This window comes from Pan troglodytes, chromosome 1 (genome assembly GCF_028858775.2).
Source record: "Pan troglodytes isolate AG18354 chromosome 1, NHGRI_mPanTro3-v2.0_pri, whole genome shotgun sequence".
NCBI classification, from domain to species: domain Eukaryota; kingdom Metazoa; phylum Chordata; class Mammalia; order Primates; family Hominidae; genus Pan; species Pan troglodytes.
The window spans coordinates 73553721-73579807 of record NC_072398.2 but is presented as its reverse complement, the minus strand read 5'-3'; the positions used below and the strand labels follow the sequence as shown (position 1 = coordinate 73579807).

Here is a 26087-nt window from a genome sequence, read left to right as displayed (position 1 = left end):
TTCTGAAGGTCTGGGATGGGTTTGGAGTATCTGCATTTCTAAAAAGCTTCCAGGTGACTCTGATGTCACCATTGGAAGGTCCACACTGGACCCATGAGGTTATGTAAAGGATCACTTCCAGAGGTCCAGAGTCATATAAGTTGGGATGGGCAGAATAATGACCCCTCAAAGACATCCATACCTTAGTCTCTGGAATCTGTGAATATGCTACGTTATATAGCTAAGGGGACTTAAGGTTGCTCATCAGCTGACCTTAGAATAGGGAGATTAACCTGATGAACTGGGTATTCCTAGTGTAATCACAAGGGTCCCTAAAAGTGGAAGAGGGAGGCAAAAGAGGAAATCAGAGTGATGCTATGTGAGAACTCCATCAGCCATTGATGGCTTTGATATGGAGGAAGAGGACACCAGCCAAAGAGCATGGGTAGCCTGTACCCTGCATGGAAAATGCAAGAAAACAGGTTCTCCCCCAGAGCCTCCAGAAAGAATGCAGCCCTGCCAACACCTTGGCAATAGCTCAGTGTGACCTGTGTCTGACCTACAGAGCAGTAAGATAATACATTTTTATTGTTTTCAGCCACGAAGTCTGTGGTCATCTGTTATGGCATCAACAGGAAACCAATACACAGATACTTCCCTTCCAGCAGCTGGACTATTCAACCAGGGAACCATGGTTCCCAGGGAAACAGTCTGAGAAGTTTTTGTGTAGGGAGATGCTTGGTAAAAACGTAGTGTACCTTGATGAAAAAGTCTACAGTTTTAAATGCCAAAACTACTAGACTGAGTGAATAGGACCAACTAATGCCTGAACAGGCTTGATTTTAAGTTAAGTGAGCATGACGAGCACGTTGTTAAAAACTCAGACCTGATTAAATCTCTGATGAAGCACAGCATGATAAATGCCAGGCGACCACAGCTCTGTGAAAACCAAATGCAGTGTGCAGAGCGGGGGAGATTTCCTGTGGGGCTGGATGACTGCCCCTGAGGAAGGCAACATGGTCACCACATGGTTTGTGCTAATAGTGGTTTCCTGCTGCAGGGAAACATCTCGTCCATGCTACCCAGTCTATTTTTTTTCAGATAAAGAGTGGGAGGATAAAGAAGTTGCGATGGTGTCACTTACTGTGGGGAGACCAACTCGTTCTGGGCCAAGTCTTCACCAACTGAATGTCAGGTTATGAAAATAAACTTTTAAAATGCTTCTGCCCAGAGCTGAAGAATGGAAGTGTGGCTGCTGGAATTAGCATAAATCATGTGATTGGGTGTATTTATTTATTCAGTCATTATTTCATGTATTCTGTCACTGGCCCATTCATTCATCAAATATTTGCTATGCATCTACCCTATGCCCAGCCTTGACAATATAAGGTGAAACACTGTGTAGTCTTACTCTCAAGGAGATGTCAATCTAGTTGAAGAGAAAGATCTGTGCTCCCGCATATAGTATTGAATGCTCTGTTCAATAATTGAGCTCTGCCCTCAGATGCTAAGGAAACATGGTCGCCTAATTCAGTCTAGGTTTGGGGGTAAAGAGGGAGTCAGAGAGGGTTTGAGGAGGAGGCAATGTTCAGGATGAACTTTAAAAGGAGAGAATTAGTTTGGAGCAGGCATTCTAGTGCAAGGAACAACATGGCACTATGAAAGAGCATAGAACATTCTGGACTTGGGTGTGGCCAGAATACAGGGTGCATTCCTATAGGGGTGTAAGAAGAGATGAGGCTGGAAAGACAAGCCTGGTCCCGAATTGTTGTGCATTCCTTGCTAAGAAAGTGAGAACGGTGAAAATGGTTAGTGAGTGTCAGGCAGGGATGTGAACAGCCACCAGGGTGCTGTGGGGAAAGTGTCCTGACAGGAGGGAGTCTGGATGCAGGTAGGCCAGATGGGAACAAAGGGAATTTCAGAGTCTGAATGGGGCTACAGGCATGGATGCTCTTTTTAAGGAAAGACTCACCTTAGGACTAAACTAAAGTGTATTCTAAATTGGGATGAGGGCTTCAAAATGTATCCAGCTCACTTGAAAAAGCATGAAGAAAATAGTAGGAAAGTGGCAAATGTGGAAGGTTCTTGTTGGTGGCTGCAATATGTTCTTTAGGCTCCAAAAGAGTTTGTGGACTAAGAATGGATGGATGTGAGGACTGTTTAATATCCAATTTTATATTGTTGCTGTCTGTTGTGATTATAGGCTTGGCTCTTGGTTTTTTATTCAGAACCATTTATTCAGAAAATTTCTTATTCAGAATTCAAGTTTATTCCTCATTAATTCAGTAGTGGCTTTCTGTAACGTAGTGATTGAATTACCTAATAGCACCTGCCTGAAATGATTAACATAAGAGGAAGCCATGGGGTTGTATTTGATACAAATGATTTGTTTCCTGAAGTTGTAATTTTATTAAAGGGGGACTCAGTGAACCACCTTTGCAAATGAGGCAAGGTCCTGGTTTCCACAAGGTACCTGGAAGGTTAATGAATGATTAGCAGCTAACAAATGACAGCGTGGCCCAGGAGGAAAGTGGCACTTCTCAAGTGGTGGGTCAGCATCCTGGAAAAATGAGGAATGGTTTCTAAGGGACTGTGTGGTCCATTTCCTGATAAGGTTGGGGACCAAGGAGAGAGGGAGAAATGACCGTGCTCATGATATCGCTCCCTGACACACCCTCAATCTAATTGCTTGAACCATTCCCATATGGATCAAGCAGGGGTTGAACTTCTCCACTCCCTTCTGGGTTTCTGTTTCTCTGAAACAGATCCAGGCAGACTGATGCCAGCAGGACCTGAGCTTTTCCAAAGTGACTATGGCAGTATGCTAGGATCTTTCAGTTAGCTGCTGATTTAAGAGTTTGAGTCAGAGGGAACAGGAAGAATTAGGGCACTATCTATTAATAAATATTCTATTATTTTGTTCAGAAATTGAAAAAATACATTTTATTTGTAGTGCATTTTTTAATAATTATACCTGTTTTCTTTGTTGATAGAAGAATAAACATGTGGACATGTGCACAACTTATATGTCATATAAGGACAGAGATAATTTATACTTCCCAAGACATAAATTGAATATTTTCATGATTTTGACACTTTTTAATCCCTGAGAATTCTGAAGCACAAATTAGTACATCTGAAAGCTGAGAGAGAGAGAGAGAGAGAGAGAGAGAGAGAGAAAGAGAGAGAGACCTTCAAATACAGCACAGTGGTGCCAACCCCTCACCTCTAAATCCATATCCATCCCCACAAGTAGAGGTGCTGAAATATCTTTTCTGGACACTTTCCCCTACCTCCCCCCAACATTTCCTCCTCTGCTCTTCTCACATATGCTTCAGCTCCTGTACTGCTTTATCTTTATATTCCAGAAAAAAATAGGGGCCTGTGGCTCAGTGCTGCCTATCGCCATAGTGGTATTCTAGGAGTTCTTTTCTGGGAGACTGTGTAAGTCAATTGTGTGACTTCACAGGGGAAAAGTACACCCATGTGCAGATGGAGGAATAGGCAGGTGGAGGATGATTTTTTTCTACCCATATCCCACTGTGAGGACTGATCTCAAAAGTTTGGTTTGTCCTACTCCCAGGAAATATGCCTTCCCTACCTCTTCCCTAATCTTCTCCTTATAAGGGACACAGGTTGGCATTTAGGCAGTTGAAAAAATGGAATAATTTCAGGGGAATTTTTTAAAATACAGATTCCTAGGCCAGTCCCCAATGGATAGAATTGGACTCGCCATGAGGTGAGACCTAGGAATCTGTATTTTTGTAAAAGCTGTCCTATTGGTTTTGGTTTTAGCATAGTTAGTCAAAAAGGTAGCATTTAGGTCCCAGAGGCAGAGAACCTGTGTTTCATACACACTTCCTTGCACAGATGATAATTTTCTTTAGCTGACTCTGATCCCTTTATTTGCTGTGCGTCTTGCTCACATCTCCACATGTGTGATGTGGGTCTGGGATCATTTGTCTGTTTTTAGCTAGTCTACCCACTGTGCATGTTTCCAGGCTGCTCAGCACGGAAACACCAGCAGCACTGGAGATCCTAGTGCATACCCATTCCCTAGGTTCCTTCCCAGAGCCCAGTGTGCTAGACAAGCACAAGAAAGAACTGCAGAGCCTTGGAGAAACAAGCTTCTAATTCTCTACTTAGGAGGAGTGTTGATGGTTTAAGTAAATAAATAAATAAATAAATAAATATCCCCTTCATTCATTCACTTCTTCTGAAAACTCACAGATTTCCCAGATATTACATTGAAATATAATACTTCTGTAAGCAGTTGTGTTTACACATCTGTAATCATGTGTATTGTCATGACTTAAGAACAAAATTTAGATTGCAAGCTTGAATTGCTGCTTCTGCTAGGTCTGTTCATCCTGGATTGGCTCATGCACAACAAATGCCTTGTACAAGCAAGAGCAGCTGCATTAAGCCAAGTCACCCACAGGGCCAGGTCTAGTGAACGTCTCTCAGACTGTGCAGTCTTGGGACACACAAATATGTCCACACAGGTCTGTCCTCGATCCCATCCCCATTCCTCCTCTCATGTCTCCCCCTACAGTCCTAAATACCATCACAAGGCTCCTGATTTTCATGGGGTCATCATCTTTTCCATTAATGTCATTATCATATTCCAGGGTCCATTAGAACTCCTGCTGTAATGAGAACTTTGGGTGCAGCTGTTCATTATTTTCCTGGTCACCCACAGCTCTAGTTGTCATGATGAATGCTCTGCATACAATTCTCACCTGTATCACACAGTCCCTCTTGCTGCCATTAAGATGATCATCTTTTTCCCCCCATTCTGTAGTCATCACCTCATTATAACTCCATTACCTTTTAGCATCATCTACATTATAACTCCATTATCTTTCACATAGCCACCATTACCTCCCTTATCGCCCCCTCTACATTTCGGTTGCCCTCACCTTCTCCTTTACAGCCACCAGCTTTTCAATTACAGGTCCATTATCTTTATTATTACCTCAGTTACAATCATAATTGCTACCATAACAAATTTCAATGTCTTTATCCACCCCTCTGCCATGCAAGAACCTGGCCACCTTTGATAAAGCTACAGGCATCTCTATTATACACTGGACATGTAGTCCAACATCTCCATTAATGTTAGAATTCCCTTCTTTTCTTTCACCAAATCATGTTAACTACAAAATTCTTCCACTTTCTACAGCAATTTCACTATTGCCATTGTCACTCTTATTTACAACTCACTCCTTCATCCTCATTTCTCTTTCTGTAACAGCCAGACAGTAATAATCCTTATCTTAAAGACCCAAACACAGTCCTCTGTTACAGTTACCACTCTGACTCTAAGAATTCTAACTACCAATGTCTTCCTTAAGGCAATTCAAGACCATACTAATATAACTGCAGTGCATACTGGCATTTCTGATCTTCCAGTGTGTGTGTTCAGAGGAAGGAAATTGTTTACAATTGTCCCATGTTATCCATTAAATTTTGAGCTCATGGTGGACTAGACCTCATTTCCTTCCAAGAGCACTTAACATCTGGTCAAAGTTAGCATTCAGCAGGCGTGGTTGATTGAAGGACCAAAAATGCATCACCATGCTTCCTTTATCTTTACACTTGCAGTCTATTGCTGTTGCATTGATCACTATCAAAACCTCATCAATATACTCTTTACCATTTCGTTACCTCAAGCTCTTCCTCTTCATGGAGAGATGCATCTGCTCTTCCATTTCTTGGCCATTATCACAATAATTATCACGGCTTCAATTGCAGTGGCTCCATTACAATTCATTACCTCTTCTGATGAAGGAGAGATAGGTTGCTCTACCGGGGTGCCCTGCTTTCCTTTCAGAACAGCCCTCAGCTCCCACAAGGAATAGTGGTCTCTTTGCCACCAAAACTATTGTGACTTCTCCCCTAACATGCTTTCATCATTGCACAAGTGATATTTACACCCTAACTTGGAAGTGACAAGATTCAACTTACAAAAGCCTGCCTGATTTCCTTCCTGGTGTCTGGCTGTATGGTCTTGGATAAATCATTCAGGGTAGTGCTTGTGTGAAGGAGCCCTGGACTCAAACTACTTGGGTTCAAATCCCTGTTCTTCCACTTACTAAGTTGTTTGAATTCATGCAAATTATTTAGCTTTCCTGCACGGATTTTCTTATCTATAAAATGGAGATAGTAATATTTCCTACTATTGTTGGTTGTTAGGAGAAGTAAATGAGCGAATAAACATAAAGTAATCAAAAAGTGCTTAGCATATAGAAAGCACTTGATAAATCTTAACTCCTCTCAGGACTCTATTTTTTCCCTAGCTTGAGAATGAGGGTTGAGGTAGAATGAGCTCTAAAGTCCTAGGCTGAACATTTGATGGGTCTGTGATTCTGGTATCAGATGAACAGAGTTCTGGCAGAATCCTTACATTACAATTCTTAAATCATCTCCCAGCTTTATTGTTCTCTGCTGACTCAGCAGAGAAGCGTGGCACTCCCTTGGCCCATGGACACAGTTGTTCTGCACTGGGGCTGATTTCCAGGCATTTTCTTCCTCAAGCCTAACAAACAACTCGCTGTGGTTTTGCCACTGCTGAACTTAGCCACATACTCGTATATTCACCCTGCCACCTGGCCAACTTCACAAATAGCCCTGCTCTGTTTTTCCATATTAAACAATGCTGAGCCTTCTCAGGTGGCACTTGAACATGTCCAACTTTAATGTTGGAGCTATCCAATCAGTCAGGGCTGCTCCAGGCCACATAGCCAAGGATACAGAGTTTGATTCTGGCTTTGTTGCATTGTGATTTTCCTGCTCTTCTCTCTCTCTCTCTCTCTCTCTTTCTCTCTCTCCCTCTCTCCCCACTTCTGGCTATATTTTCTCCCCTTCTTCTCCTCATTAGCCATCCACTTTCACCACTTGCATCCACCACCCTCAATCCTGTCTTTCCTAGCAGGGTGCCATGTTCTAAAATTATTTTTCCCTCTCGTTTCATCCTTATTTCTCCTCTTCTCTGCTTTTTCCTCCTTCTGTGGTCCTTAGACAGAAATTCTACTAACATAACCAGCATTCCATTGTGGATAAACAAGTCTCTCAGAGGACACCGACCTTTCTGAAGGGAAATCTGGAAGAGGCAACACCTTGAAAAGAACATACCTCAAATAGTAGTATTTCAGACAACCTGGCAGAACCGGTGTTACTCATTTGTTAGTTTGTGTCCTTTTCTTAAAATTGGGGTGGGGAGGAGGATGGGATGGGGAGTAATTTGAGGGGCAGGAAGATTCCACTGTGCCAATCAAAACACATTTTGTTGGCGATATCCTGCTCTCCATAGAACCCTTCGAAATGTATTTAATATATTGTCCTTACTTTACCAATCTCTTCATTTCTCACAGAGCCTCCTAGAACCTCCAGCTAATGAAGCCATCTCATTTGTTGTGGAGCTTCTGAGGGTTCTTTACACCCAATTGTTAGACATACGAGAATTCAGTTGTCAATGGTCACTCTGAAGGGTGTGATGTTTTCAGTGTAAACAGCATTCCTCTCAAGTAAACATGAGGAAAAAGATGCCTCACTTTGTGATTACTGAGGCAACAAAACCCGACTGGCTCTGGTCCAATTCTGCGTAGATGACTGGGACCACAGAAATATTTTCGGCCTCTAAATTGTTGGTCTTTGGCCAAGGCAATCCAAGGGTTGGCACAGGTGCCCAGGGAGATGTGAGTGGTAGCTGCTCTACCATCAACATCCTCAGAAACTTTTTCTGTTTTCTCTTCTCTTTCGTCTCCTCCTTTTGTTCTTACTTTTTTCCTCTTACTTTTTTTCATAGTCTGAGGTGTCATGCTCATTTGGCCTTCCTGGGTTTGTATCACCTCTATTTTCAAGGCCCAGCTCAATGCTTGTGGCCTCTCCCATGAGGTTTTCTCTGGTCTCCTCCACTCCCATGAACCCTGTGACACTTGCCCTGTTTCTGCTTTCACTACTGTAACACAGCCAATGCCAGGAAGTAGTATTTAGGGCTTGATTATATTGTCATGCACTGCTATTTTGTTTGTTTCCTGGGTTTAGAATTGCCCTCTTGGATAAATTCTTAGCCCCTGGAGTGCAGCAAGCATGATACATACTTCTTTTGTGTGGACTGTGATGCATACTTTTATATTTGACACAAAAATTACTCAACAAAGACTTGCTTAACTATGTCTTCTACTCCTTTCTCTTAATTTTCCTTTAGCTGCCTTGCATTTCCTTTTATCCACCCTACTCCACTTCTCCTTTTTTTTCCTCCTGCCTAAATGCCACAGGCTGGCGGCACTCGAAGCCACTGCTTAAGTGTGCTGGATGCCATGTGGACTTAGAAGATTTCTGACTCCTAGTTTCCTAGGAGCTAGGGATTGTGTCTAAGAGTGAAAACTCGGGTACCACAGTAGATAGGGCTAACTCATGGCCAATCAGAGTCTTTTGGTTTGAAACATCGTATGTTCTCACTCATAAGTGGGAGCTAAGCTATGAGGATGCAAAGGCATAAGAATGACACAATGGACTTTGGGCACTCAGCAGGAAAGCATAGGAAGGAGATGGGGGATGAAAGACTACAAATTGGGTGCAGCATATACTGCTCAGGTGATGGGTGCCCCAAAATGTCACAAATCACCACTAAAGAACTTACTCATGTAACCAAACATCACCTGTTCTCCAATAACCTATGGAAATAAAAAATAAAAAAAAATTGCTTTCTTAAATAGAACTTATGCAAAACTACAATCTGTAGGCAAAACAATGAAGTTGATACAGTATGTAGTACTGGAGGAAAAAAAAGAATCATTTGGTTTGGCATGAGACAGAGAGGCTAACCTCGGGGTTGTAAAAAGATGCCCCCCCCCAAAAAAAATAAAGCTGTTATGAGGCCATTTAGGTCCACACATAAAGAAACTCGTTCACAAAATTGTAAGTTCTGGTTCACTCATTATGACATATTTGTTAACAATATAGATACTTTCATTTGGGGAAATCCAGACAATTTAAATTTGTCTTTATGGCATACCAATGGATAATTTTATAAAGCTTTTTCACCAGAAATACGGGTCCTGCCTATGATCAATTCTCATCTGTATGTTGGAAAGCAATTTCAGTAAGTACTTAGCTTAATCAATTTGTATCTGCACATTGACCTTCGGGACTCTGCACGTGGGTCCCATCATGCAGCGTGCTCTGCAATTCTCTGTCTCTTTAGACAGCATATTTCTCAATATTTGTACATGGTTTTCATATTCAATCAATACAATAATCTGTTCTCTCCTTTCAACCACTTCCCTTGACTGGGGAGGTGAGAATCCAGCAGCACCTCTGTCACTTGTGTGTATTACAGAATACTTGTTTACTATTTCCCCAAAACCTGAAGAACTGCAAAGGTAGTAGGGCATTGTGGGATAACAAAAATAATGTGAAAAATAAAAATAAATTTATAAGCTTGTTTACACAATTATGCAAATGATGAGCACTTATACATGGCTGATTCCTCAATTATTCATGGTTTGAAGCCCTTGAAAATTCAATTCAACTAAATAACCTTTTCTTTGGCTCTTATTATGAGAAAGGTACTGTAATTTGAGGAAAGGGAGACAAAGATACAACTTGATAAGGAACATTAGAGAAATACACAAATGATTGCAATACAAGTTGAATAAGCACAGTAAGAAAAAGTACAATACATGCTCTGAGGGTTTAGTGCAGAAGAGATAACATCTGTTTGGGTGGATTCGTGGAGAACGGAGGAGATTATGTTAGAATCCCCTCTTCTCCATCCTTAGCACAGGTTATTTTGGTTGAGGTCCGTATCACCTCTCATCTGGACTATTAGAGCAACTTCCTATTTCATCTGCCCCTCTAATTGCTGTGTCCTGAGTGATCTTTCTAAAGGCAACCTGATCATGTCACTCCTGCCTTTAAACCCTCTATTGTTCCCATTGTTTGCAAGAAAGGGTTAAAGTTTCTCAGGATCTCCACTCAAAGTCTAAATGTCTGTCATTCTGTGAAGCCTCAATACTCCTTGCCTCCCTGCCATGTACAGAAGAGTGTCTACACGTCAGGCTGCTTTGGTCCCATGATCTCAATGACCTTGCCCATGCTGCTCCTCCTACTGGAATGGCCTCCCTCTTCTCTCTTTTTCTCGTTTCTCTTCTTGGGTCCCCCATTTGCTGGAGAACTCCTTTGACACTTTCCTTGCTGCCCCCTCCCCCAAGACAGGGCTAATGATTCCCACCCTGCCTCTCTATAGTGCATAGCCTCACCATCTCACTATCACACCGTAGTTAGGCATGAGGGAGGCATGCCTTGCCTTCCTTGTAAGAGTGTGTCCTCCTTGTGTTCAGAGTCCAGATGGGGTGTGGCACCTAGTATATGCTACATGCATGTCTGCCGAATTATGTTGAATTTGTTGCACAGGTAGGTAGGATGCACTGCTTTCCATAGGATTCAGGGATAAGTAAATGGTGAGAAGTGAATGGAGAATGTTCTTCCCTGGAATCCAGGACAAGAGAAAGAGAAAGAGAATCAGGAAATCAAGGGAAAGCTTTTTGTTTGTTTGTTTTAATGGAGACCAAGTATTGTTTACAAGCAGAAGAAAAAGAACTTACAGAGAGTGAAAGAAAATGCAAGTGAGGAAAGGAGAGCAATGGGTGGATCAGGCTATAGAGGAGAAGGGTAAGGAAGAGACCAAGGACTCATTGGAAGAGTTAGTTGTGGCCAGGAGGAACCCTTTCTCTCCAGAGACAGGACAAAAGCAAGTTGGGCAGGATGATTGCACAGAAGCATTCTGAGAAGGAGTGAAATTGAGCAAGCTCTTTATAGCTCCAGGCTTAGCGAAGGAGGAGGTGAGTTTGCATGTAAACTGCCAGTTGATGCATCCAATGCCATTACATTTTGCACATGTAAACCATAAGATGTTGAGAGCAAACACAAGTACTAGGAAGGTACTTGGACAAGCAGTCGCCTGTTAGATAATATGGTCTTAATGAAAGCCTTGTCACAATGGCACAGAATGCTTAATTTCCTGAGACGTGGGTGGGCCAAGGCCTGGAGGCTCTGCCAAGACCTCCTCTGATACTCCTCTTTCCCCTTCCATAGTGATATGGTTTGGCTGTGTCCCCAACCAAATCTCATCTTGAATTGCAGTTCCTATAATTCCCACATGGCATGGGAGGGACCTGGTGGGAGGTACTTGAATCATGTGGGCGGTTACCTCTATGCTGCTATTCTCATGATGGTGAGTGAGTTTTCCTGAGATCTGACAGTTTTATAAGGGGCTTTTCCCTTTTTGCTTGGCACTTCTCCTTCCTGCCATCATGTGAAGAAGGACGTGTTTGCTTCCCCTTCTGCCATGATTGTAAGTTTCCTGAGGCCTCCCCAACCATGCTGAACTGTGAGTCAATTAAACCTCTTTCCTTTATAAATTACCCAGTCCCAGGCAGTTCTTTACAGAAGTGTGAGAACAGACTAATACACATAGGGAACAGCCATTTGAGCTCTGACTGATCAGAGGTTTGGCATAGAGTCAAACACTGCAATTCTGGAGTTGTACTTTGTTCAGCCTCCTCAACCTGGTTTTACCACGCAGCAAAGCAGACATTTACACTCTAACTGTAGTTTCTGATCAAAGCCATAGTTTAAATGGATTACAAGTAATTTCCTCCTGAAACCCCTCAAGAGTCCCTGAAATCTGGGGTGAGTTTTGGACTGGCAGGGCCAGTGCAGGAAAAGTGGGTTTGCCCACAGCGATGCCCAAGCCCCAGGTCCCCTCCTTCACCTACCTGGCTCCTTGGAGTCCTTAACATCCCTCCAGGGAAATATGGTGGGCAGTCGTTCCCCACCTGAGTGCTAATGCTCAAGGGTTAAGCTCAAGGTTTAGCTTCTCTTGAAAGTCTGTAAGAGCAGCTACATTTGTTAAGCATTTCACAAAGAAGCTTAAATTCAGGGACACCTCTTTCATGACCACCCATATACAGAAGGGCGAATCGTGTTTTTAGGAGTTTCAAGATTTAATTCTGGGGATAGCCAGGTGCCTAGTTTGGTTGGGGCAGTATAGCAAGCAGATAACTCGGTTTGTTTGTCTGTAAGAATATATTTACCTAAACATTGAACCATTTGTTTATGTCCACTTTTGCTTGTTTTTTTTTAAATTCCCCTTTCCCATTTTGCTTTTATTTTTATAAAATCTGACGGAAGGGTATTAAGTTGAAAGGCTATATCTATTTGGCTTGATAAGTGTGTTTTTCCTTTTTTGGAGTGAACCCACCCATAAGAGTTACAGAGGGTGCTGAACATATTCATAAAGTGAAACATTCATATTTCTGACTATCTTACATTATTCTCAGCCAAAGTCAGGTACTAAAAGCATTAATATCAAAGTAAATGGCTAAATAATAGTTGCTCAATAAAGGTTATTGTCTGGAACTGAAAGTTATCATAAGGTGTGGGGGTATAGAGTGAAGCTTTTCCATAGATTATCACAATTGAAGAATAGAACTCTGTCCTGGGCCCCTTTCCCCAGATTACCATTTTTTGAAAATGCATGATCATGGAGACATATCTACACAGAGAATCACAGACCTTTAGAGATGAAGGGCACCTTATGTACACACACAAACCCAGTTTTAGGCTGCAAAACGGGAGAAGGTAGTACGGTACTTCAAAACCTGTCTGCAGTACAGAACAGGCTTGAAGCTGGGAGCTCAACTCCCCAAATATCACATTTATCTCAATTTGGCAAGAAGCTGAAAACCTATCTGGGACCATTTAAATTCTAATGTTATTAAGGGCTCATCTAATCAGCTTTTAAAATAAGCTGCTTCGAATGCATGGGAAATGAAGGTGAGATAGAAGCAGGCAAGCAAGGCAGTTCAGGCCAGCCTGTGAGCACCTGGGTTTGAATTGCCAAGGAGCCATGAGGGGACCTGGCTCCCTACCTATTTGGTAACTCCTGCAATTCCAACACCAAGCCATGCTAGTGAAAAGTGATTTGTAAGTGTGTGGGGAAGGGGACTAATCTGGACAAGCTATGTTCTCCTGTGAGGTGTTCAGACACATGTGACAGGCTTGGCCGGGAAAGATGGACTGCCCTCTGTGCCAGGAGGTGGCTTTGAGATTTAATCAGCAGGGTTTGTCAAATATTCTTTTATCCACACAAGTGCTTTCCCTGAGCAGAGTGCAGGTCAGTAAAAATGTCTTCATTGTAATACACTGCCAGTGTTGCTTTCACGACAGGCAACCTTAGCCGTTGGTACACCCTGGTCCACCTTCCATGTCTGCTTGGTTGCAGAGAACTTGATCTGAACCAGCTGGTATCCTAGAAGCAACAAATTAACCAATTCTCCCTTAAGTGTGAATGGTTGATAGCCAGCGTGATGTGATGATGTCTCTTGTGAATTGGAATGTTCGAAGGTGTTTTAAATGGCATGGGGTACTTTGTAGTCAAGTGCCCCCAAGGAAGGCAGGCTGCCACTGAGGGTGTTCTGGGCTGATTCAAACATGGGGCTTCAGAAAAGACTTGCCTTAAATCTGTAGAGTAGCATGATGGATACTGAGACTGTAGTGAGTCTAAGGAAGAAAATGAGCTCCCGAACAAACTTTTCACAACAAACTTAAGCTGTATAACAAACTGTATAACAAATACAGAGAGAAGACTGGTGGCTATATTATTGTTTTGTGCAATAAAAAAGGGCCACACCTGTTTGAAAAGTTCCCAGTTCAGTATATCAAGTTTGAGTGCCATGGAAAGCTATTAAAGGAGCAAAATATTCACTGTGCCTGCCAACTCTATGAATCCTAAAAGCCTTCTCCTGTGGACCATTTTTAGAGGTTATTATTTCAACCTGAAAATTCTTTAGACATATATATGTGGTATGAAAAAGGAATTAGGAAAGCTTTTAAATTAAAGGAAATAAAACGACAGGTTTTTTCTCCAGCCATATAGTTATGGATAGAGATAAAGAGATGGATATTTTTTCGTAATACTTTATTAGGGGTTTTGGAACTCCAGAAATTTTAGAGCGAGACTGGTGAATAATTTATCACTGATTCATGCGGGCCCAGTGCAGGCACGGGCAGGCTGGGAGTCAAGTCTAGCTTCTTGGAGGGACTGAGCACAGTAACACACTTTCATTACCAACCGCATCATGAAATGCATTCAGAAATATTTTATGAGAAGCCAAAGCCTTGGTACCCGGTTTCTCCAGCTTTTTCAGAAACTGCATGAAGCCCAGAGGAGCTAATGCTGTTGACCACCTCATTTCAAGGAGACTAGCCCCCAGGGTGTTGTTTCAGTAACAAAAGGTCTCAGATCCCTGGGAATATGCAGTTACATATGAAAGCCACAGACTGGCCATGGGAATGATGAATGATCAAATGTTCACAGGAAATACCTTTTATGATGGTGTCTTCGATGCTTTCTCTTTACTGCACGTTCTTTAATCCTAATTCCAAAAGAGACCTGCCCTCTATGCAGTTAAAACGATGCAGCCACCTGAAACAGAAATAAGGGAGGGAAGAAATATATTAATGGTCTCAAAATAAGAAACCCTGGTTTCCCTTTCTATTCTAAGTACCACATCGCCTTTAAAATAAATTTGTAGGTGCACCATGTGAATTTCCAAAGCAAAGAAAATTGTTGCTTAGTTGCTTTTTCTCTCCAGAGACTTTCATTTATTTCATTGATTTTCTTTCATTCATTCTCATAGTTTTCAATAAAAAGGAAAATATTTGAGGTAAACAAATCTATAGAATGATTATAAATCCAGAAATGTGCTTTAGGTTTTTGAAAGTGACTGTAATAACATGCTTAGCTGATCTGATTATGACAAATGCTTGACACTCCCTCCAAAAGGCCTCCCATACAAACCTCCTCCCCAACCTGACCCCCTCTTATGTCCTTAATGTCCTTGGCACTCTAAGCATTCCTATGTTGTGAAAATCTCCATGTACTATAAACCTCTTTATTTGTGCCATGCTCACTCTGGACTCCCAACTCTTCAGGGTCAGAGTCTTCGACTTTCTCACTGCTTTAGTTCCTGTCCCAAGCACAATGCCAGTGCATAAAACTTCAACAAAGAAGGAATAAATGCATGCAAAACAAAGTAATTCTCCCAGATTAGAACAACCTCCAACAGAAGCAGTGGCATCGATTGTTAAGTGAGAGCCTTCTGAGTAAGCAAATTTGTCAGCTTCTGTAACCAAGGGTCCTACGCAGATCTTCGGCCAGGCCTCCGCTACACAATTTCCAAGGATGTGTCAACACAGTTGGTGGCTCGATAATTATGCCTTCAGGGGCTTGCTTCTCACAAACCCTGCTAAGCCTTCTCCAAATGGGACACTGAGCCTCAGGGATATCATTTATAGGTGCTTCAAGAGGATGGATTTGCAAAAATCAGGCGACATCTGAGAGAGGAAGAAGCAAGCATTTGGCTGAGGTAGAGGCTTGCTCATCTAAGACATCTGTGAATAAATAACCTTCCCTGGAGGACCTCATGAAACCTCAGAATTGGAAGAAGTGTAAAGATTATTTAGTTCTGGAAGGGCAAACATTTTCCATCTTGAGTGAATACTCCAGTGCATGCACTGTGGCTGCCTGGCGAGTGGGGACAATAATTCTGAGGTGGCATCACAGGGAAAGAACTGGTCATCAATGGGTTTGCCAGGGCCCAGGACTGGGAGGTGTTGCAGGTGATATAAATGCCAGGTATTTTTCTCTTCCAATTCTAATCTGGCTGCTCACCAAATGGAAGAATCGCAGGTTCTTTGCACAGTGTAATTTAGATGGTAGCTGCCCACAGATTGCAGCCTATTTGGGGGGCAGATAGCTCTGAGACTAGAAAATCTCTTCTTCCATGGAATTACAACTCCCCCTCCTGTTTGCTTCCACCCACTGACCTTTCTTTTCCTCATCCTCATCTGTGAGGTGCTAACCTCACTCTCAGAAAGCTTGTCCAATATCTTTTGAACCAACTGCATCAAAAGTCATGAAAAAAATTATGAAAATCCCCTTCACTTGAGTTTATTAAAAACACCGAGTACTTTTGACATACTATTTTATTGTTACCTATTTCTCCAACTAGATGTAGGCACAGTTATTCACTCATTCAACTAACATGTTTATTACATTTTAAAGTTCTTCATTTGATATTCCTAAAATTATAAATGTGACACATGCTTATTATAATAAAAAAGTCAATATAAAAATGTATGCAGAAGACGCTAATCATTTCTCCCAATCTCGGTCCCTTAAGTAACATTTTAATACACTGGTAAGTATCCTTCCACACTGTCATAATTCCCAGGAAACAGCTTGAGACTGGATATGCACACAGAAGGCTTACTGAGACTTATTCCTGAGGGCTACGGCACCTGGGGGAAGTACAGGAAGTGGAACTGGCCAGAGGGAACGTCGGAGTTGTCCTGCATTGAAAAAGGATCCAGGTCTTAGGGCCCCCCACACAGCCGCCTGTCTTTGACTCTGGGCTGCCCCCAGGGAGAGGATGGGCAAAGCAGCTCTTTTTGGCTGGTGGTGATTCCTGAAAAGGGACTCAGCTGTGAGCTGTCAGCAGCCAACGCTCCCAGCAGCTGCAAAATTGAGTGCCTCAGTTGGGTGGTGTCTCAAAGCACCCAAATATACACCCTCCCTTTTGCTCATTTAAACCTAATTATGCATATATAACAGATATATGGGATGTTTTTGTTTATAGTTTTTAACTGAAATACTCTGCAACTTGCTTTGACTTAACATACAAACATCATCATTTTTCCTCTAATTTGTTTATGCATACATACACATACTTTTACAAGATTATACTATACATGTAGAATTTTTAGTGCACTCTCTTTTTTTTTTTCTCCATTGCTTGCCTCTCTCTACCTCCTCTCCTTCCCTGCAGTATCCTCATTACCTCGGCCCCTGTGTTGGCAGCATGGAGTACATCCTTTTAGACTTCCTTTCACGCTCGTTTAACCACATATATACATATGTGAATGTGGATATGTGCACTTATTTACTTTTTTAGTCATTGGCAGCAACCATTTACTGAGAGCCTTGTGAGTACCCAGGCCCATGCCAGGCACCGGGAATATGAAGAAGAGGATACAGCCACCACCTGCAAGAAGCTCCTGTCTTTGAGGGAGAGGGACATGGGAACTTGTCAGGGCATGCACCTCCAAAGTGATTTAGAGGACTAGAACTAGAATGTGGGGTTTCTGTATTCCAGTCCTGTCCTCTTTTCCACTTAACCAGTTTTATTTATTTAAACGGATTTCCAACTGTTGGCTGAGCAACTGCCAAACTGAAGTGGAGTGTGTGTGCCAATCTTCCTGAAGTCATTACCACACTTGCTCTGATAGAATGAAGCTCATCGTGAACCCCATATACTGGCCCTTGTGATATAAACACGCATTACCTCACTAGTAGATCCACTTAATTTGATGAACAAGTCCTACAGCCCTAATGATATCACACAAAGGCCTTATCTTAAGATAGATTCATGTAACTGGTGACAAGGCAAAGGATTATTATCACAGCCATTCTTGAAGCTGATGTGTCACAAGGTAGTCATATATTCCTGCAGCAGCAAGTTCTAGAGGCAAAACCATTGGCTTAGACAAATATGGGGTACAGGGCTCATGGTCCCAAATCCTTTTAGCTTACACAGTTTCAGAGGGACCCGAGGGAGAGGGGAAGTGGCACCCCAAGAGACATACACGAAAGTAAAGAGCATGCTGACCTGACTCTCCAGCAGCTTCAGTAAATGGGTGTGTTCTTTCTGTCCACGCTGCAACCTACTCATTCACCTGTATGTACCCTTTCCAGTGCCCTGCATTATCTGGGGTCAACTTGCAACATCTCATCTTTGGAAAAAACATCCTATGAAATATGTCTAGAAAATGTGCATTATATTTTCCTTCCTCATCAAGTGCTGCTGACCCCTCTGTAACACAGGTGAGTTCAGCCATCAGAGGGGATTGGCTTGGACTTTGTAGCATGGGCTCCCTGCCCCTGACTGCCTAGGCAAGAGCTGAGGATCTGGACAGTCCAAAAAGTGCAGCCGAAGAGATTCTGTTGACCTCAATCACAGATTTTTCTCCAGGGCTTTGTGTTTTTGTCCTCTTTGGCTTAGGTGAGTCATGGACTTTAGAAGAAAGACAACTGCTGGGCCAGGTGAGATCCAACAATCAAAAACTGCAGAGATTTCAGACTTCACAGTAACAGTTCTTTTTGACATCCAGTATAAACCTTGTTGCTTGAAAGGTTTTGGTTGATGTACTGCAAATTGCTGGAGATGTTCCAGTAATGGATATTTGATCCCAAGGATGCTGATCAGCTATAGACAAGATTGCCCAATACCCCAAAGTATGGTCAATTTATTTTGTTCTCAATTCTCACAGCAGTTGGTTGCTGAACAATGGATCAGATTGTGAACAACTTTCAAGTTGTTCTTAGTCATCTTAATGTGAAAATGGGAAATTTAGGCAACTGTTGGTGATCTGACCCATATTCTGCTTCTAAATAAACAAGGCTTCCTACCAGGAGGGATCTTGAATGGCTGTTATTTCAGACTCCTACTTTCAGGCATACAAATTTGAATGTTTCTTAGAGGGATTTCTCTGACCCACTGGTATTGGCAAGGCTTTGCAATTCAGCAGAGTGTAAGAAGTTCATGAATTCTCCATTTATCTACTGATGCATAACAAATTACCCTAAAACTCAGTGGTTGAAAATAATAAACATTTATTATCTCATAATTTCTGTGGGTCAGGAATTCAGAAGCAGTTTATCTGAGTGATTCTGGCTCAGGGTCTCTCACGAGGTTTCAGTCAAGATGTTGAAGGTTGCAGTCTTCAACCTGGTAGGAATAGAGGATCTGCTTCCAAGATGGCTCGTTTGTGTGATGTTGGTCATTGCAGGAGGCCTCAGCTTCTCCCAATGTGGGCTTCTACAAGGGTGCTTGAGTGTCCTTACAACATGGTGGCTAGCTTCCCCGAGAGTGAACAATCTGAGAAAGTGCACGGTGGAAGCCACAGTGTCTTATAAGACTAAGCTCACCATCATTTCTGCAAGATTCTATTGGTATGCAGGTTAGCCCCATTTAATGAGGGAAAAAGCTGCAGAAGGATATGAATGCCACAAAGCAAGGATCAACTGGGGGTCATCTTGAAGGCTAGCTGCCACAAATGCTTTGCGCTTTTGCTTTGTCAATAATGGTAAAGACAAGGAAAAAGACATTTCTCTTTCTTGTACCTACCTGGAACTACAAATGAAAAGTGTAACATTTGGCTCAAATCCTAGCTCCTACCAGCCACAGACTTGGAAAGGAATTTACTGAATCCCTCTAAGCACTTATTTTGTAATCTGTAAGATGGGAATAATAATATTTCTTTACGGGGTTGCTATGAGAATTTACTTAGGTAATATATGTAAAAGTCGCAGCTCAGTGTGCAGCAGAAGGAAGGAACTCGAAACTTCTTAGTTCCTTTCCCTTCTCCCACATTCTTTCCTCTCAGGGTCATGGTGTAACAACTGAATGCTGTAGTTAAATGGCTAGTCCTCAAAGTCAGCCTTCCTCCCCACTCACCTGACACCACCCTGTTTTGTAAATCCAGGGAAGGGCTCAGCCTTGGCTATTTAGGTTTCTCATTTCCTGAGGAAGATTTGCTGAGGCTTAATAAAGTCAGGATGTGTGAGAGATGCTGAAGTTCTTTCATATCTTAATTAGCAGTTAATTAAGTGGAGGTGCTGGTGTCTGGAATATCTGACAGACAGAGTCCATAATTATCTTTTATTATTATTACTAATGGAAAATATGATCAGGGAGTTCAAGTTTTCCCAGAATCTCAGGTTTAATTGAATGACCCAGTGGAGGATCAAAATGAACAGGCTGCCCTTTCCACATTGTTTTATTAAAAATATTTTGAAATTGAGTGGTGCCTTGCATGCAGGAGCTTTGTTGGTGATCTTTAACTAGGCATAGAGGAAGCTTGGTGTGCTACCATGGGGTTGCAGGGTCCCTCCAGGAAAGCACACAGTCACATTTTGATGACTGTACCAGCAGCATTTTATTAACACCCTGATCCTCCTCCCAGGGAAGGTCTTGGTTTGGAGGTCAGAAGACATTGCTTTAAGGTCTGAACTGGAGAAGAGAAGAGAGGAGCTTTTTAAATGTTGCCATAGTGATATTGGCCTCAGTCTTTTAGAAGTTGCATCCAGGAGGTGCAGCAAATCCCTAACTTATGTTGGTGGCTCAACAACCTCATGCTCACACAAGAGCAATGGACCATCCTGGCTGAGGCTGGCCATGCCTGGAGGACTCACAGGGTTGGGTGTCCTGAGGGATGTTGAGGAAAGCAAGCTGGGGCCTGCCTCCCTTGTATCCTGAATTCACATGGGGTGGACTCTCCACAGAAGTTGCTTGACAATGACTAGACAAGCCATTCTAAGCCTTCAGTCTTCTAGAGTTACCTTGGGACAGCTGAACATATGTCAGACTACCTTCTCACCTCGGAGAGAGCTGCACAGTGTCACTATCCACACACATGTGTGTGTTTGTGCAGATTGTATCACACCTCCTAGATTTAGTGCTACCTCATTCTCCTGATTTCTGAATGGATTATTTGGATGAGTCCTCACACACTGCCCAAGTGCATCAGGGCTCCGGCCCCGGTATCTGGCAGGTTCTAAGTGGTGTCAGTTGGTATCCTTTATCTAGTGAGCAATTTCCATTATTCATAATTCAGGATTCAGACAAGACATTCATCAAGTCTAACAAGAGATTTGAGATCTGTGGGACAGCTGGTACTAGAGGGGCTGCAGGATTCTGGCTTGGCTTCTGGGCTGCTAAGGTAAAGACTGGCTTGCCCTGCCTATAGTGGCTGATATGGTTTGGCTCTGTGTCCCCACCCAAATCTCACCATGAATTGTAAGAATCCCCACATGTCAAGGACACTACCAGATGGAGATAATTGATTCATGGGGGCAGTTTCCTCCATGGCTGCTGTTCTCATGATAGTGAGTGAGTTCTCAGGAGATCTGATGGTTTTATAAGGGGCTTTTCCCCCTTTGCTTGATACTTTTCTCTCTTGCCACCATGTGAAGAAGGACATGTTTCCTTCCCCTTCCACCATGATTGTAAGTTTCCTGATCTGTGGAACTGTGAGTCAATTAAACCTCTTTCCTTTTAAATTATCCAGTCTTGGGTATTTATTCATAGCAAAGTGAGAATGGGCTAATACAGGGGCCATGCTGAGAAGGGCAGAAGCCCTTTTCCAGAAAGGGGGCTGCATGTAGTTTCTGGCCTATATTTGTGGTGCTTAGAGTTGGCTCCTTGCTGAAGTCCCTGATCAGCATTCCCTGTTCCTCAATGTCCCTCCAAGTGAAGAAGTTACAATCTAATAATCCTACCTGCAGCAGATTCAGTGCATGAAAAATAGATTAGCAACGAGCTCCACGTCTCAACAGTTAAACTACTATACCAAATGTTAACAGTGGCTCTCTCTGGATGGTGTGTTTAAATCTTTGTCTTTTTCTGCTTTATCTGTATTTCTTTTTTATTTATTTATTTATTTATTGTTGTTGTTGTTGTTGTTGTTTTGAGATGGAGTCTCGCTCTGTCGCCCAGGCTGGAGTGCAGTGGCGCGATCTCGGCTCACTGCAAGCTCTGCCTCCCGGGTTCACGCCATTCTCCAGCCTCAGCCTCCCAAGTAGCTGGGACTATAGGCACTCGCCAACATGCCCGGCTAATTTTTTTTTTTTTTTTTTTTTTTTTTTTGGTATTTTTAGTAGAGACGGGGTCTCACTGTGTTAGCTGTATTTCTTAACTTTGGTATAATGTTTATATTTGGCTTTGGTAATGAGAAAATAAATATTTTAAAATTTTAGAAAGGATGGAATTTAGAAAGCATTATTTCATCAAGCTTTATGGCAGTGGTTCTTATCCTGGGTTTCACAGAGGTCCATGTACTTATACAGAAAAAACTGCATCTTTAATTTCATCAACCTCTAGCTAAAATTTAGCAGCTCCTCTAATTTTAAATGTAGGCAGCAAGTCACAGTAGTATCAGCAGAAACTATAATTTTTCACCAATAGAAATCACAGATATTTTTATATCTCATTACAGTTGTTGCAGATATGTTGAAATATTGTTTAAGCTTATTACTAACTTCAGAATCACACTAGTTATTAGACCTGCCAGCAGATCTTGTTATTTACTGTGTTAATAAAGAAACACATATATTACTATACCACAAATCTGTTTTTTAATATTTTGATAGCAATATTTCAATAAAAAATGCAGTTTCCTTTGTAATCTTATATGTTTTATTTTATACATTTATACCATTATTTTGAGAAGGATTCGTGTGCTTCACTAGGCTGGTTGAATTTTTTCAACCATGCCTTTTTTATGGCATGATCCATATTTTTTATGGACCATGCCATTAAAAAGGGTCAGAACCCTGGCCTTGGGAGGAAGAAATGACTGGCATCTGTGGACACTGCCATGGCTAGGGCCTGGGTGTCCTGGGCACTGACCTGCAGAATCCTCACAAAGAGTTAAGAAGGAAAGTTCCATCATTATCCCCATTTTACAGTCAGGAAACTGAGACACAAAGTGATTGTGTAACTTGCTCAAGGTCACTGAACTTCCAAGTGGCAGAGCTGAAATGAGAGCTCAGGCAGACAGGATCCAGATGGCCTCCTTTGTCCTTCCTTCTGTTAGCACCACAGATGAGTCAATGTTTAATGTACTCCTTCATGTGTTTGTGTGAGGCCGGGTTATCCACTGATGCCTGGAAGTTTGAGGGCAGTGTTTTTGACCTTCCCAGCTAGAATACAAATAACTCAAGGGCAGCAGAGTCTGGGCTGAGGTTTTTGGTCATCTCTTCCAGGCACCAAAGGAAGTGGAATTAAGGAATTCTACTTCTCTGAGCACTAGGATAATTAGCAAATATTATAGAAATTCAGTCATTGAAGGCACCCACTAACCCCCAATTCATGTTTGGGCCCCATATTGGGAATGTCCTTCTTGGCCAAGTGGGCCCATTCTTCTTGGGATGAGCCTTCCTTCAAGCCGGGAGTGCTCCCTAGCCTCCACTCTGTCTCTTCCCCACTCCACCTTCCATTCCTACTTTTTTGCCCACAGCCTCTCTGCATCTAAAGGAAGCAGGAAGTTCGGGTGGCCAAAGCTTGACAGAGACAAATGTTTCATTACCAGGAGGCTTCGGTGCATGATCGTTAAGTGATCACCAAACCTGGAATGCCACATTGGAAGGGCACCCCTTGGAGAGCACTTAATGGGTCCTAATTGCATTTGCTAGCCATCAATCACCAGGGTAATTTCCTGTCTTAAGACATGTGCTCTCCTCAGTGAAAGAGCCAAAAATGAGGCCAAAAATGAAAGAGAAAGCTTCAGAATGAAGGAGAGTTCTGGTCCTCTCTTCACCTGATATAAAGCCCTTCCTTGCCCGGGTGTGGACCTAGGGGAATATTTCTTCTCTCCTTGAAATGGCTCTTGTAGGGCAGGTAATTGCTTACTCAGTGCTTGGCTGGCAAAGTTGTGACCTTCAGGAGCAGAGCCTGAGTACATTTTTTCCTAATGGTGGCTCTCAGGCCATCCTCCAAGGTAGCCAGTTCCCACCAAAGGATCTGACTTGAGGGACTGACCTGACTGGCCCAGGAATCTCTGTCATCTCAGAACAAGTTCAATTTTAATTTGCTTGATATCATCATCTCCCCCGGATCTGCATTTAAGAGGCGATGAGTTGCTAGAATGATAAAAGCTTGACTTTCCAGGCATTTGATGAAGGACTCTGGGTTAGGTTGGGCTGTGAGCCAAAACCCTTCTGTATCCCCATCAGTCAACATGAGAGCGGAGAACAGAGGATTCTCCGAGCAGATGGCACAGATAGCACCTAAGTCCCTCTCCCTCGTCAGGGGCCAAGCCAGGCATCTGTGTGAGCCAGGGCCTGCTTCTGGGACTGTGAACTGGTTGGGTAATGGTGCAGAACTGGTGGTGGGGGGCGGTTCCAGTCAAACAGGAAGTGGATCCCACTAAGAGTCAAGTGCAAATCCAGTGGAGACATGATTGCCATTTTGAGTGGGATAATTCTTTTTTGGGTGAAACTCTCCAAGGTCACAATGTGGAGAAGTAGAGTATTTAAGAAACCTGAGCAAGGGCAAAATATGGGAGGTAAAGCTGGAGCTTAAGAGCTTAGTGCATATAGGAGCAGGCCAAGATGTCGGAAACCAGGCCAGAACAAGACACAAGGGGTCCACTGGGCCATGACCATGGCTAGGGTGTTCACAGTTGCTCTGTGCAGATGACAACCTGTGGAAAATGGGAAGGGGAGGTACGAGATCAAAGCAGAGAGTGGCCAGCTACAGTGTGACTACAAGGCCACTGTCTTTTCGGCTACAATGGTTTGAGTAGAGTCTCAACTTAGCAGAACCTGTGTTCAGGTCAGAAAGTTTCCTGAGAAAAAAAAGGTTGAAGATATTTTCCTTACAGTTCGTTCCCAAATATGGAAGTATAAGAGATTAATCCAACGTGGAGGAGTGTTGATTGTGGGTTAATACAAAGTAGGCCTTGGAAAATGAAAATATATTTTCTTTAGGCAGCAACTGGGTCTTCAAAAATTAAAATTCTATCTAAAACCTTGACTTCTTGGGGTCCTGGTATGATCCAAGGTTGTTGTGTAGCCTTATGTTTTAGAGTGCACGATTACCATGTGGGGTGAGTTGATTCCTCTTTGGATGAGACTGTCCAGGGTGCTGGAGGTGGACTTCCACCTCTGGCCTCCATCCATGCTGTGTTGGTATGCCTTCTGACAGCATTTTGACTACCAATGATACCCCTCCACATACACATTTCCAAATATTCCCAGGGTGGGAGGGAGGAGGCAGTCAAAACAGACTCTGGCTAATTCAGCTACTTTCTTGGCATACAGGAAGGTTGCTAATGTCCCAGATGTTGGGATTATGCTCAAGAACTTGAGGCAGAGGCTTGACAGCCTCCTCAGATCCTGAGATCTCAACCTAGTCAGAGCTGGCCAATTCCCAAGTGGTGGATTTTCAGGACAAGGCCATCCTCATGGGGGAAGAGAAAACCATGCTTTCAACACTTTCACCCTCTTACATTTATGTTTGAACTGATATTGTGAGATCCTTGAAGACACACATAATGACTTTTTCATTCTGGTCTCCCCAGTCGGTGAGGGCCTGATGAATATGAAAATATAGCCTTGAAAAACATCAGAGGCATGCTCCCAAATAAAATCACACTCAGCTTTTCACAGTGCAGTCAACTGTTTACACAGTTCCCCAGGAGAAGAAAAGGAAAAGAAAAAAGAAACAAACAATAAATTACTGATCACTTATTATCAGCAAGAGCTAAAAATTGCTGGAGGCAAAGACAATAATAGGAAATGGCTACTGCTCTTGAGCTCTTCATGAGCTCACAGCCCATGAAGAAGACACAGTCATGTACACCTGGAGACATGTCCACATGGTTTTGCATCAAAGGTTTAATGGAGGTGTAAACAAACTTCCTGGAAACCCATGTGTGGAATCTGGGAAGGCTCCCCTTCCCAGGGGAGAGGAATCAGATGAAGACGGAAGTGCCAAGTTTCACAAATCGGAAAGAGTATCTCAGGCAGAGAAAAACAGTTGTACTGAGACCTGCTGGCTCTGGAAGGTCTCATGACCTAGGATCCATATCCTCAGGATGAAGTTGAAGGGAAACACAGACCCTCTCTGATTTGTCTCATTGACTTTCTGAAGAAACCTCATAGTTCCTTCCGGGAATGTGCCAGAATCAAGAAGGCATATCCTGAGGCCAGGCTGTTGCTCATGCAGTGTGATTGGAAGGTCTTCGCAAAACCCTCCAAATCTCTGTTTCTAAAACTCACACAACTACCATTAGGTTTATACCTTTATGTTATGATTTGCCCTTCCCAGAGATATTTGCATTTTAAACCAAATCATAAGTAGCTCACACTATAGCATAAACTAGTCTCATAAGTTATTGGTCTGGGACACCCAGAGAGAAGAGGGACTTAAGGACTGCCATGGAAGACATCAAAAGGAGAGAGGAAAAATTGT

General features: G+C 42.7%; 1 protein-coding gene across 2 annotated transcripts in view; it reads right to left on the bottom strand.

Moving 5' to 3' along the window:
• TNR (tenascin R) overlaps window positions 1–26087 on the bottom strand; it is a 430161-nt gene that overhangs the window by 198219 nt on the left and 205855 nt on the right. For both annotated transcript variants that reach the window (XM_524977.7, XM_063795257.1), the window contains one exon: window positions 14376–14476. The gene's annotated coding sequence lies outside the window, so the exon portion shown is untranslated. The remainder of the gene's footprint in view (window positions 1–14375; window positions 14477–26087) is intronic.